At 43.2% G+C, this 14,916-nt stretch overlaps 1 long non-coding RNA gene across 1 annotated transcript; it reads right to left on the bottom strand.

Moving 5' to 3' along the window:
* Positions 1–1,883: 1,883 nt before the first annotated feature.
* On the bottom strand, positions 1,884–12,935 carry LOC108448716. Its single transcript, XR_001864697.1, has 2 exons — positions 12,797–12,935; positions 1,884–2,435 (listed from the first exon to the last, which is right to left on the bottom strand). It is a non-coding gene; the product is annotated as an uncharacterized LOC108448716 (long non-coding RNA).
* Between the last annotated feature and the right edge of the window lie 1,981 nt (positions 12,936–14,916).

Genomic DNA, 14,916 nt, shown 5'->3' with positions numbered 1-14,916 from the left:
AATGATGACACTGCCGTGTCTGTAATGCAACTTATAAAAGGCATAGATGTGGTCCACTTTTTTAGTTGGAGCAAGACAATATAGATCTGCTAATGTGATGTCTGTCCTTTACCTCCAACTTTATGAAAACCTTATGAAATAAAAATAAAAGCAATGAACAAAAGAACTTTCTTCTATGATTTTAAAAACGCATACAAACAACAAAGAACTAGTAAAACCCAAAAGAGGAACGAGGAAACACTGAAGATGAAAACCACTGATCCATTTAAACACAGATGAAATGATTTGACAATGTACTGGAAAGGAATAATACACAGATACAAGCTATCAATTTCCACTGAGGGTCAGCGTGGGAGCTTGAATGGCACCTAAGATTCAGGTTAACCCTTCACAGTGGGGAGGATCTCACCATCAATCACAGCTTCTTACTCCTCTGGAGGATGTTGATACAGCTCATGTAATAACTGCAAAATGTTTGGACAGGTGATAATGTTTATAGAAGGGAAGGATGGTTTGGAAGGTAGAAAGAGTTCAAAGATTACAAGGAAGGCTAACAAATGGAAGAATTAGCATGGAAAAATATCGATCCTTTCATTTATTTCTTACACATGGAGGACATTGAGGGGTGAGACTGGTCTCAGTGGAAAATAGTTTGTGCTATTAGGGCCTCTCATGGGAGCAGAGACCTTCCAGCTCATAGGTCAGCTGCTTGTATTGCAAACTCCCTGTGGGCTGGGCTCTCCTGGCCATTTTTAATATCTGTGTGCTCCCAGAGTATTTGAGCATCTTCCATCTTGAGTGTAACAAACATGAAGCTTTTACAGGACTTCACAATGTCACTGGCTCATCCCTCATTTTGAGGTTCAGACTCTCTGCTCTGTGCTTCTGGAGGGGAATGAAGTTGCTGGGAAAAGCTGTGCAAGCAGTTAATGTGAGGAATTTCAGCCTTGATACCTCTATTCTGAGCACTCCTTCACCTAAAACGGAGCATTTACCTCCTCTCAGCTGCCTCTGCAGGAAACTTTTTTGTCCTTGTCCTAAAAAAACCCCCAAACATTAAACTGTACAACAAATCACTACACTTGTCCACATGGAACAATAAATGCCACTCTACTCATACCTTACTCCTTCAACAACCCTTTTGCCAGTGCTAGAAATAATGATGTGAATACCTCTATATCAGCGTTTTCTATCATGATTAAGGTTATGCCAGTCACCATAAAGGTCACCATATGATAGACTACAGACCACAGGCCCCCACAAGCCAGCGTGACTAACACATTAAATAATGGACTGCAGCTTGGTCAAGTGACTAGTGTAGTGTGGGAAATGAAATCAATACTCTCCCTGGTGAGAAATGATAGAAATGAGCATTCACCGTCAGCCACGTTCAGATGGCTGCGAGTCTGGAATGCCATATTTTCATGTTTATAACCTAGATGTTGCCTTAAAAATTGCCCTGAAACTCAGTAGTAGTGGCAACACTGAGCACTTATTCCTCCAAGCCTTTCTTCAACTTTATCAATGTCCTTGATTTTTGAAGCACCAGTTTCCTCCCTGGAGGTCTTGACCCATCCTGCCCCAGCCAAGAGGGTCCTGCTCTGCCAGGCACCAATTCCAACAGAAATAACTGTACTAGGGAAGATTCAGCTTGTTCTGCCTGTTAAAAAAATACCCCCAACAAAACTGTTGTAGCTGTTTCAAGGAGATTGTATTTCTGTCCCTCACAAGAGAAATATTCCAGGTATAGAGAGATGCATTTTAATGACTCGCACATCCTGTGGGACAAAAGCCTTTATTCCCCCCAACCTTTCTCCCTTCCCAATCTTCCCCATTTTTAACATGTTCATTACAATTATAAGTATTATTGTTATTCTTGTGGATAGTATTATCAGTATATTTTATTTTCTTTCACTTATTAACCTGTTCTTATCTCAACCCACGAGTTTTACCTTTTTCCGATTCTCCTCCCTATCCCGAAGGCAGGACCATGATATACCATGTTACATTTTGTTGAATTGGAATTAAACAGAGATGTTTCTAGAGGGAAGGTTGATGTCTCAGTATCTTCTCTATTTGGTCTTGAAAGAAAGTTCAATTTTATTCTTCTACATTTTATTTTTGTTTCAAAGGTGCATCAGTTGAACAAATGAATAGGCTTTCACATCGATCTATTTGTTTACAACAGGCTGGTCTTGAGTTCAGAATCACCACTGTCTAAAAAAGCATTGAAGTTGTAGTCATGAGTATTTGAATGTGTTTTATGTGCAACCTTCTGGTCTTGAAAGCAAAAAGAAGTGCCTCAGCTCCTTTAGCATATGTGCTCCTTGAATATCTATTTTCCAGGTCAGTCTTAAAAGCAGCCTGTTCTTTACAAGAGCAAATCCAATATTGAAGCTGTTAAGTCCAGGCACCCGCTTAAAACTTGGCCCTGTCTGAAAAAATAATAAGAAGAAATAAAATTGTATTTGTGTAACCTTTCTGTAGAAGAAGCTGCTAATTGGTACGGAAGTCAGTGCAAAGAAGCACTTGGAAGAAGCATTGATTACAAATCCCGCTGGGATATGGCTCGCTAAAGGTCAATCACTCCTTCTATTAATTGCTTTAAAAATAAGGTTTGGAGAAAGCTGCCTATGAAATAATTGTGGGATTTTGGCAATCCCTGTTGTAAACTATGGCAGTGCTTCCATTGGTTTCAGGAGGAGAAAGTTGTGCCACAGCTTGGATGGGGCCTTTTATTCCACTTGGGTTTGTTTGTAACAAAATTGGCTGATGAAGAGGTGAGCGTGGCAAAGAAGTGCCAAAACCACAGGTGTTGTTACTGACTGCTGTACAAAACCACATTCATTTCAAACACCTCAAAAAGCGCAGGAGAGAAAATTAAGTCTGGGTATGTTTCATTTCTCCAGGCAATTTTCCTTCCTGGGTTACACGAATCTATTCTTTTTGGTTGTTTAATAAAAAAAGTCACAGAGTGTAATTGTTAAAACAAGCGGTGGGAAATGCAACAGCCGGACAAGAAATTACATGTCTTATTTATCTCCACTGAAGTTACTCCTCCCGGGACTGGGTGCTGGTGGAATGTATTGCATTGGAGCATGTGCCTCTGATGCTGGGCAGAGGTACTTACCCCAGCTCTGCAGCAGTTTCCTCTCCATTGTAAGTCCTAAAGGTAAATGCTAACCCAGGTCTGAAATAACCTATGAATCTTGCCAGAAACTGATGCCCCTCTGCGCCCTTCCTGTTAATGCTGAGGCAGAAATGAAGCAGGTCAGGCAAAACTGGAGCTCTGTGGGTGGCCTCCTGACTGTAGGAAAAATTAAATCAAAGCTCAAGGAATAGTTATCCCTGGGGAAGAAGGTTGGTGCTTACAAGTTTTCTCTGTAGATGCCTGAAAAACTGCCCAAGCACGATGCACAGTGCACAGCCCCAGCACAAGGAGCTTTGGCTGAAATAGAGATGAAAATAGATAAGACAAGAAGAAATAATGTTTGAGTACGTTTATTTCATGGAAGTGGCAGTATAAAATCAGATCCTGTTTAACCAGATTGGAATTCTTCTGTGCAATGATTTAGCAGCATGCTGATGTGCTGATAGCATTTGCCATCAACTTCGCTAAATGCTGGTACATGGTGCTCCAGTCCTACAGAAATTCACTCGTTTTCACAGATAGCTATCCAAGGGCATCAAGGCTCTTCTTAGATGGATGGCTTCTTCTTTTGAGGACCCTAGCTACTATTTTGATCAGCACAGTGTAAAAAACCCGAAGGGAATTTAAATTAGATTTAAATTATTTCTTCATTTTGCTGTCATTATGTATATTGGGAGGAAGGGGAATGGGCAAATTATGAACAATATTGCAATTATACCTTCAGAGGGTTTGGCTTATGTAGGGTAACTGGGCCAACAGATGGTGAAAGCAATTTGATGTATAAAAATATGAAATAACTGATCTGGACAAAAGGATTAAAGTCGGGTGTGGGTATAAATTGAACATGGATCATGAAAAGTATATTGGACTATTATGGGAAATCACTGAAGCCTGAGCACAGATGCTGTGAGCAAATCAAACTGCACTGGCACAGCAATAGAAACAAAGACAAAAGGTGAGAGTGTTATTGTTTTAGTCCTTTGTCAGTTGTGCAGGCTTTGATCGGCTGGAAGGAGAGAGCTGCCTTGGGGGAGAGGTGCTGAAGGATCTGGTCAGAACCAGAATGTTCACAGGGGTTGGGCCAATTTGCACGACAAACTACAGGGTGATGTGCTGATTTTAGAGAAATACCTTTAAGGAAGGGCTCCATCAGGGCATTGCATTTCTTAAACTAGCATGGAACAAGACAGAATATCTTATTAGTGTTGGCAAAAGGGCCTGGATGAGGCAAAAAGGCCAGGCTGCTTCTTCCAAAGATAACTGCAAGCACAAAATAAGTAAAATGAGGACACATGTTTGAGAGTACTTAATGGGAAGCACCAAGTTTTCAGTTGATAATAGCCACTTAATCAAACAGCCTTCTGTAAAGTCCTTCTAATCCTAGCTCATCAGCAGAAGCTATGCATCACTGGGGTATTCCCAGGGCAGAAGTACAGTTCTGCTGACAAAGAAGACTAAAAGATAGCAGGAAATTCAGGCAGTGCTTCTGTCCGTGCTGCTCACTCTCTAAGGGAATGTGTGCACCAGACACAGGTGAGTTGGTTGGGATCCCCAAGAAAGCTCTGTCCCAGCTGCTTCCCGGGGTGGGCTGGACACGGCACACACCAAAGTGACTGCACAAATTTGGGAGTCCCATCCTGCATCCCGGCTCCGCCCTGCGTTCTGTGCAGCAGGACAGCCTGGCTTGCATATGCCTCTGGGATGTCCACATCAACCCAGCTTACACATCTCTGTTGAAAGAAGGTGTTACCCTGCCTCAGGTGGGTGTTGTGAGGAAGCTGTCTGGGCTGGCAATACAATCCCTCCCTGTTTTTAGGAAAGAATGCCTTATGGTATCCCCTTACTGTGCAGGGAACTGCAGAACTGACAGCAGAACACAGGCTGTGGGTATCTTTTGCTGTGATCCAGGGGGAGAATTTGGGGGTCTACCACTGGACAGACCCATACAGAAGGATCCCTGAAGGATTCCCCAGAAGGGAAAGGGAAAGTCTGTGGGATATTGAGTTGCTACGGTAGCTCACTATTGCTCTGTGTATGTTCAACAAATGATAAATTGAATATGCTGCAGCAGAAAGCCATGACCAACCCATCTGTCCAAACCCAGAAACACTCTCGTGTTCACTGTAAAGCTCTTCTAACACAAGTGTGGTGCCATGGAACCCCACTGATCTGAACTTTCATGGCATTGCCTTCCTACCTGGGGAGGATAACAGCATATGGCTGCCCTGGACCAGCAGGACATCCCAGTTTTCCTTATTTCCTAGCTGGCTAAATTGCTTTTGGCTGGACATGTGGTGGGTGGAGGATTGCTTCAGTTGATTTCCCACCCATAACCGAGCGAATCAACTCATTTACTCTTTGAGCTCCCATTAGCAGAACTGATGGAGGGGTGTGAGGAAGTTCTTGTTTGCTTTTTCATCCACTCAGTCACACAGTCCAAAACCAAATTAAATCTTCACCCTAGAAATGTGTCCTATTGTGAGAGGCACTTAATTCCTGCAAGGCCCTTGGAGTGCTGAGGAGTCAGAACAGCACAGCCTGAAGGGCTGAAGCACAGTAAAACCCTGACTTTGGGATTTAATGGCAGAAATAGAAAATAAGAGTGTTGGAGAAAATCAGTTTAGAGGAAGTAAAAATGCATTTTTCAAAAAAATAGTTTTCTTCAGCTTTGGATTATTTACCATTATAAACTTTTCTCTCTGTTAAAAAATCACTTCTAGGTCAATTTTTCAGTAAAAATTCCTGTCTCAGCATGAAGAGACCAGTTTTTTCAACTTGAAAACATACCCCTGTAACTGGCATGCATGCACTGAAGTATGTTGTTTTAAAAATGTGAACATGAAAATTAGGACATAAAAACTGCTGCACTCACTTTTTCCAGTCTGTATTGTTAGCCTAAGTCGGCTCACATGCATTGTCTCACTCCATCTGAATTGCTATTTTTTAGGGAAACTTTCTTGCTGAAAATAAGTCAGCTGGATCCTTCTCTGGACCAAAAATCAAGGTTCTGATTTTGTTTTGTCTTCATCTTTATTCCCTTCTTTTGGAAATTTTGGGGCTGGTAGACTGGAGAAATTTTCTAATTTGTTTGACCATTGTTTACTCCTTCTCCTCTCCCTGTCTCACAGATGATCTCCACTCCCCCAGATCCTAGAACCTGCCCCATCGGGAAAGGATGCGTCAATCTGGAACATGGGCCAGCAATATATAAGCCAGGAGTAGGAGTAAAGTTATAGTAATTAAGGCGGAGTCCTTAAGGGATAGATTAGTGTTAGCTAGCTTTGAAAGAAATTGCAGGAGTGTGTTCCGATCTTATTAGTAGATATTCCCTGGGTAGAGAATATGTAAGATACCCGAAGAGTTAAGCTGAAAAATAAAAGCTTCAGCAAGGGCTACTTAGGTCTTAGGAAGGACAAAGAAGGATTTAATTTCGATTTAGTCTAGTGAGAATTTTCTGTTGGAGAGATTCTACCTGCTCTCTTTGCTCTCACAGCAGCATTCCCCAGCATGCCAGCTCCCCATCCCTGTCTGTAGGTGGTACATATAGATCATGACAAGTACAAGCCAGGCAATGACATGCAGGACAGAAATTCCACTGTTGTCACTGAACTGAGGCTGAGGTGCCTACACCAACAGAGAAAACCTGCTGCATGGGTGCCAGAGCAGGTACTGGAAGGACTTTGAATGGCTTACATAAGGCATCAGAAATGAAGCAGCAGGAAAAGGCTGGTGGCTCAATGTCCAGCAGACCAGAACTTGTAGCAGAGAAAAAATAGACAGTTGTTACATTGGACATGCAGGCTCTCACTTAATTTCTGTCCCTTCATCCTGAATTTGGAAGATAAAATAGGATGTAGCCCAGAAACTGTGGGCAGTTCTTGATCCAATGTCTTTCTCCCCCTAGGGAGGTGCTGAGGAGGGCCCAGTGGCAGCAAAGCCATGTGGATATGCTGCAGACCCTGAGCAAACAGCCAGTCCTTCCCCAGCCCCAGGGAAGGATGCCAGTGTCCTGAGCTGGCCTTGCTGCCTGGACACAGCTAAAGCCTCTCAGCATGCACAGTGTGGATGCTTCTTTAGCTCTCTCTTTGTGCTGGATTGACAGTGTCCTTGTCTCCAGTGTAAATGCCATCCTGTTCCAGCAATGCCATGTGTCCCAGTCCCGGGGGAGAGGCTGGGCACGTGCTGGGCACTGTATGGGGTAAGCAACAACGAGTGTTCATCCCCAAAACGCGGAGGTGGGGGGAGCAGAGGAGAAGATGTGACCTCAGCAGATGCTCAAGAAGGAGAGGGGGAGGATGTGCACTGCAACGAACCAAAGTTAGCACAAAAGAGAAAGTGTTAGCCTTGTCAGGGTAACAAATGCATTCAAATCTGGACTGGGGGCTGACAGCAGCTCTGCTCTCCCAAATGCCTCAGCACGCTGCCCTTGAGCTCTTCCCTTCAAATCACTGCACCTCAGCACTGCCTCCTGTGCAACCCCACAGACCTGTCCTCCCCCCCGGAGCCTCTGAGTGTGCGTCCCCACTGTTCTGGTCCTCGTTGGAACAAGCAGCGTTCCTGAAGCGTTCTGCATCTTCACAGCATTTCACAAACTCCAACATACATCACCTCTCCAGGCCAGTCAATGCTCTTTGACAGAAATTTTTGTCTTGCAATTTTAGTAGGAAAGGTTGAAATAAAATTATGTTGGCCCAGTGCATTTGCTGGCAGAAATCCAAATCAAGTGTGGAAAATCCAAATTGGGTATAATGAGAGGGGAGGATTTTGTGCCCATACTGTTGGTGCAAGAATTCTGGTTAATTGTTAAGAGTTGCTTATGCAATGTTTCTTTTTATCCATAGACAATGTCTTGCAAAATGTGACTCTTTAAAAAATATAATTAAAAAACCACACAACTTTTTGCCTGTGTTCGGTATCAATAAAATAGTCTACACAATCCTACATGACCATACTACCTGATGTCAACCCAGATAAAGCACCTGTCTTCCAGAAGAAACAAAATGTTGTCAAATCTATCACCTTTAGCAAACAGAGCAGCCTTTTTTTTCCCTGCTGTCTCATCTCTGAAGTACCTCTCGCCTGAATGACTCCAGTTTTGATGATTAACCAGCCCATTTTCAAACACCTAGAAAATGCCTTTCCCAAACAGGGAAGGATCTGGATATTAACTCCAGCAGTGTTGTGCTCAAATACAGACCCATTACTGCTGTTTGTTAATCATCTGGGGCGACAGTGTCTGCAAACAACTGCACAGGGACTCTCTTCAGGGTTTACAGATGTGTTTATAGCTTCTTCTGTACCTTCAGTGAAAAGCAAAATCAGTGTTCATTGATACATGAAGTCTTCAGGCTTCGTTTTGGAGTTTTCTGCTGCAGCATAACAAGATGTACCAAAAGCACTGTTGTGTGCTCTGCTGTACCTCCTCAAACTCCTCTTCCCTGGCAGATCAGATGGATGGGGGGCTGCAGCCATTTGCATTTTTAAATAAAGTCAAACACTGTAAACTGGAGCTTGGCTTTCTACAGCAGTGTGCTGAGCAGTTGATTTTGGTTGTATTTTGAGAGGCTTGAACTCTGCTCCAGTCTATTGCTGTCTCTTTTCTGAGCGGACTCCCTAGTGCTCTAATAAATATTAAAATCATGGTTGTGCCTTTTCTTCAGCTGAAACTTGGATTTAGCTGACAACTGGCAGAATTTTCGCCAAAGGTTTGACAGAATCATAGAATGGTTGTTGGAAGGGACCTTAAAGACCATCTGGTTGTAACCCCCATGCCATGGGCAGGGACACCTTCCACTAGACCAGGTTGCTCAGAGCCCCATCAAGCCTGGAGGTAGTTTGGGGTCAGGTTTGGGGCAGGTATGTAGATATGAGGATATGCAGACAGAAAGATCTCAGGAACCTTCAGAAGCTCCGCAAGAAGCAAACGGAAAATAATAAAATAAATAAATAAAAGCTAGTGAACAAGTGCTAAATTCAGAGAAATGAGAATAAATGTGTCCACAGGGGTCAACACAGGAAAACCCCACATAACTGGAGGGATGTTCCTGCCCTTCTCCTTTCACCCCTTATTGTTTTGCAGCCACAAGAAATTATCCTCCCCATTCCCCAGGCTGAATTCAATCTCCCACCATGTCAACAGCTGGCACCTCCTTGGCACTTACAGAGACATTTTGGGCACTGCCAAGACTATTTGCATTGCTAGAGGAAGGATTATTATCCACTGAATCAATGAAACCTGTGTCAAACTCAACTGTCCTCCCAATATTCTGAGTACTTTACCTCTTCATGTGTCTGAGGGAATGGGAGCTATTTAGTGTCAATGTGGCACAATCTCTACACCATTGCTGCAGGTTTTGTGTGCTCTAGGTTGGAGTCACCTGAATGGGAACCTGAAAGAGATGCAATAGATGTTTGAACTTGTAGATGGATGAATTTTGAGCTGGTGAAGTAGAGAAAAACACCCTCCCTGTCTGGAAATGTACGGACAGTCACAAAGGTTAAAAATTCTACGGTGGCGTCATTTGGGCTCGAGTTATAGAACAACTACAGTGTTAGAGGTGTGTGTGGAAATTTTTCAGGTGAAAAAAAAAAAAACCTCAGTGAAGTTTGCAAAAGTTCCCTTTCCAGTAATGCTTCATCCAAACACATCCTCACACATGCTACACAAGTTCTGGCAGTTAGCCTCCTGAGAGGAGAGGGCTGAACACATGGCAGGCACCATGTGTGTGGAGTATACTTTGCCCCAAGCTGCTTGAAATCCCAAAGATTTCCAGAGAATTGCAAATGTTGCACTGTAGGTTGGCCCTACACAGTAATCTGAGTTCTGCCTCCAACTTCTGCCAGTATTTTTAAACAGGGCTGGAGCAGCCCCTATCTATAAATACTCTGCTTCTACACCAATATTTGAGATTCCAGCTGATCAAATTCTGTCTGTTAGGCCACTGTTTTGTTTATTATGTATTAATGCTTTTCAGTACCCATTTCATTTCTTTTCCCTCTTGTCATTGCTAGGTGGCTCTTGCTAGGACACATTCAGACTATGGAGATTTACAGAAGAAACCTGTCTTTTTCCCAAACCAAGGGTCCTGTAGCTCACAGCCTGCAGCATTTCCAGGATGTGAAATAACACAGTCAGCAGGACAACATGTCAGTCACTAGCACAGGCCAAAAATAACACGTGTAAGGCCAAACTCAAAGGGCTAGAATGGTGCTCTTAGAGCAGATGTTTAAAAGCTCTAGGCTTGTTAGCCAGCCTGGACCAACTGCAAAAAGCCTTTGGGAAGGATTAAAACTCTTGGCTAGTACACACACTTCTCTGTTGGAGGCACTGGAGATATGTTTTACTGAAAAATAAAAGTGGTAACCTGGGCTGAAGTCTTGCTCAGAGATCTCCTGAGCCAGAGATCCTGGCACGGTTCCTGATTTGGGCCAAGTACTCATTAAGGGCAACAGGAGTTTGATCTCAGAAAGGGCTAAACAGGGGCATTAGTGGCTCAAGAGAATCTTGTCTTAAGGAGGATGGGGTAGAAACAACTGCTTGAGAAATGGAGAAATTCAGAAAGTAAGTAAGAATAATAGATGGGAGGTTTTATAAGTGTAAAAGACAATATCTTGAAAAAACATCTGAAGGAAGAAGACCTCAAGATTCCTGGTTGACATAACCCCAGTGGCAGCACTCAGCAATCCCAGCCTCACTTTTCATCTACTCCAATGTCTATGGAAGCACCAGATCCTGCCACATTCTCTGCAGTGAAAAGGCAATAGTGATGACTTTGTCTTTTTTCCCACTCCATCTACCTGGTAGCCTAAAAACATTCCCGGACAAACAATGCATCCACCTTTACTGCTTCTGCCATAGCCTTACTTCTGTACGTTCTCTGGCTACAACACTCTGTCTTTGGCTTGTTACCATGGCAAGAAGGTGCCCTTCTGTGTCATTCACAGTGAGAAACCAGAGGCCCTAATGCTCCACATAACAATTTTATAGCCTAATGTGTGAACACACATGAGCTCATTGGGAAGGAGAAAGCCAGCATTCACCCTGAGCTGCGGATGATTTCCTCAGTCATGAAACCTTTGGCCAAGCAGCACCACTTTTTTTTTTTTTTCTTTTTTCATCATCATAAGGAAAAATAGCATTGAAGTTTTTCCCAAGTGCCAGATTCTACAGGTAACAGGCTGGGAGTTATTACAGGTCTCATTAGTCTCCATGGCCTCCTTCCCACACCTATAAAGACCAGCACATTATAAAAAGGGTTAGTTGGACTCAACAGTGAATGAACAATTTAGCTGGGTAAAGAACAGAAAAGAAGTACATTGGGGTATTATGGTGGAGGAAAGCAAAATAAATTTATTTCCCCCAGCCTTAGCTGAAATTAGATGAGTGCTTGGATTGGGTACCCACAAAGGGAAACCCCATGGTGGTGTTTGCTCTTGGTCCTATGAAGAACAAAGATTTTTTTTTTCTGATTAAAACCAACCTCTGTAGTATTACAAATTCCACCCAAAGTTACAGAATTATTTTTTGTTCTATCTGGCATAGCTATGTGAGAGCTCTACCAAGGGTAGATCAGAGAAGGCAGGGTATTGTAGAGCTATTTTCTTTCAGAATAAGGCAGGAACTGAGAAATTATCTCTGTTGTGTCTGAAAAGATTAGGTTAAGTGCTGGAACAGAAATCCACTGAGGAATTAATTTGTGGACTTTGCAGAGAGTAAAGAAATTAAATCTAGCTAAATGAGTTACTCATATTTTTTCCCTTAACAGTAGTAAGCATTAAATCTTGAATTGTGAATACAGTGAGGCACTGACACACCATCACTGTGTTAACTGGCTCATTCATGCTGCAGGAAGGCCGTGGGTAACAAGGAGCTTTCATTAACAGCTGATCTAAAAAGGAAGCAGTTTTAGTCAGCATTGACCTTTTCCAGGCACTCCTGTAACTTGTTTGAGCTGGGAGGGATGTCCTGGGATACCTGGTGGTACAGCCAGGCCAGGAGGTCTGTCCCCTGGTGGTGTAGATTCTAGGAATGCTGTCTATGGATTTTACTCCTCGCAATGCATTGGCTCTGGGTTCTTGTAATCATCTGATCTACCTACATTATTCTGATTGGTTTGGCACCTGGAAAAAATTGCTTTCAGGAATAAGGAACCAGCAGTACAAGGTGGTGCAGCTGGTGTCATTCTAGGAGTGAGAAAGAAGGCTGGCAGAAAACAAAATTTTGACCTATATAGAGCAATCCATCTGTCCAGGGAAATATTTCTATATTTCCTAGAGTCAGTTTCTTCCCCTGTGGTGTTCTGACAGAAATTTTCAGTGTTTTTACCAAAAGGATATTTTTTTCCCCCTGCTAGAACGCTTTTCCCCAAGATTATTGCCCCAAGCATGGTGCTAGGGAAGGCTTAGCCATCCAAACTTGCCATTCTCATGTGGTTTTCAGCAGCCTCCTGGGAGCTCCCTTAAGGCTGTCCTGCTCAGTCATTTCATTGCCTTCCTGGCTGATTTTTTCCCTCTTTTCTTTGCCTTCCAGCTGCTTGCAATTCACATGAAGTATTGTATTAATAAACAGACCTTTCACTTCACCAATCAGACAAACATATGGGATATGAAGCAATAAATGACAAAGCAGCCCCCCATCTTTCATACCGTCATTGGCCTTCATGTCTTGCAGGAGAGGAATTTCATCCAGCTGGTTTCATCGTTGTTGAGTGATCTTTAGTATTAAATGCAGGGCAAAAGCTAAAGATCATGGCACCAAAGTCCTTTGTACGTAACGTTACAAATGACTTGCCTGCAAACGGAATGAAATGTCAGAAGATGATCTCAAATAAATGAAGATATCACCACAACCACTCATGTGGAGCACAGTGTCCCAGACCTTCTCTCTATTATTACAAAAGCACTCACATTTCAAAAGAGAGGGGATTTCTTTTCTCTTCCTCATAGGGGAAGCTGACGCTGTAGAATTGAAAACACGATTGTGGTGTATGCTGTGTGAGAAGCAGTCACTTGCTGCCTTGGAAACCTTGAAAAGGCCGTGTCTCTGATTCTAGTTTCTCTTTTTCTCACCCTCTGATTATGTAAGCCCCACTCATTTAGGTTTGGACTCAGCCTGCTTTTCTTCCTGGTATCCATTGCACCATTAGGCTGTTGCAGTGGCACAGTAACCTGGTGGGAGGGTAAAAACACCTTATGGGTTAATGGAGGAAGCAGGATGTTTTCCCTGGATGAGCATTGCTGTAAGTGGGATACAATGGAAGACATTCTCCCTGTCAATGGTGGTGCCTGTGCTACAGCAACAACCACCCCTCCCCTCCCTACCTCACGGGGGCTGAACTGGTAATTTAGATGTAATTGGGTACCTCTGATTCCGTTTAATGGGGCTCCTGATAAATGGCTCTCCTGCCTAATTGGTACAGTTACCATAGAAGGGACTGGCCCAAAGTGTGAAGCAATGCAGGCCCCTAACTCCCACTGAAATCAATTACACTGAAATCAATGAGAGTTAAACAGCTGAACAGCTTTTAAAATCTGGCCCTCAATGCCCCCCAGGGCTATAATTTATCAAAACACCAAATAAATAGCATGCCTGGTTGATTTCAATGGGTGTGATTGGTTTATAGGAGTTATTACTGGAAAGCCCCCAGCTTTTGATACATGTCCCCTGTTATTTTTCCAGAATTTCAGTCTGTTGATGCACAAGTGCAAAGCAAATGAGTTGAGTTTGACTCTGTTCCAGGAAGTCTATCAGGTGGAGTCCAGCATATCTTGATTTTGGCCATGATGAGGAAGGGGATAGAGGATTAGACAGACCTCTGCTCTCATCCCATGCAAGTTTTGTGCAAGTTCTTATCAGGGCAATTGCTGTGGGGAAAAAGCTCTGCAGTCTTTGCCCATCAAAACTCTCCTGAACATCACTGGGCATAAAATCAGCAGTGACCTTGAGGATGGAGCCTTTTCTGCACACAAAACCAGGAGACTGCCACGAGTGCTTCATTCTTCAAAAGATAATTCGATTAGGGTGTTCTGGTGCTTGCTGGCATGGCCTTATTGCTCTGTTACAGCTTCTAAGCAGGGTACCTTATCTCTTTGTAACTGTTGTGAAGTGCTTCACTGTTCTGCATGTTGCTGTGTTTCTCAGTAGTACCAGATATTAAACTATGTCTCAGTCCCTACATCCGTGAGAAATGGAGAGTTGCACCAGGACTGCTACTAAAAGGGCATTTACCTCTGCAGGATCAGTATTTAGGAGTATTCTGCAGTGAGTGGGACGTTAATCAATATCTGGTTTATGTCCCAGCAGTGTAACACACGACTGTGGTGTTTGATAGGTTAATCATGGGACTTTTCAGCCAATATTCTGTCTACCCTCGTATTTCCTATGCGTGTTACTCCTTTGGCTTCAGGGTCTTCTCAGAGGTGTGAGTTGAGAGGACATTAGAAATTCTCTTTCCTGATGTGTGGGTTGGAGTGCAACATGCCAGGTAGCCTTGGAGGATGACTGTCCAAGCTCACCTTTTGGAATCCCAGAACCTCCAGGATGACAGAAGTGTCATTTATATACTCTGATGGATGAACTGAATTTCTTCATTTACAAGGGTGCTTTCATGGTGCCTCATAACCTGTCAAACCAGATGTCAAGTGTCAGTCTTTCAGAGTGTGACAAATAATTTCCGTTCTGAGATGGTTTTATGTTGCTGATTAGACTGTTGATGGGCCATCAAAGACATCAAAGACATCAGATTCTGGCATCTATTCTTGATGAC

The sequence above is a fragment of the Corvus brachyrhynchos genome, unplaced genomic scaffold (assembly GCF_000691975.1).
Source record: "Corvus brachyrhynchos isolate BGI_N302 unplaced genomic scaffold, ASM69197v1 scaffold97, whole genome shotgun sequence".
NCBI lineage: Eukaryota > Metazoa > Chordata > Aves > Passeriformes > Corvidae > Corvus > Corvus brachyrhynchos.
This window is presented reverse-complemented; position numbering and strand designations above follow the sequence as displayed.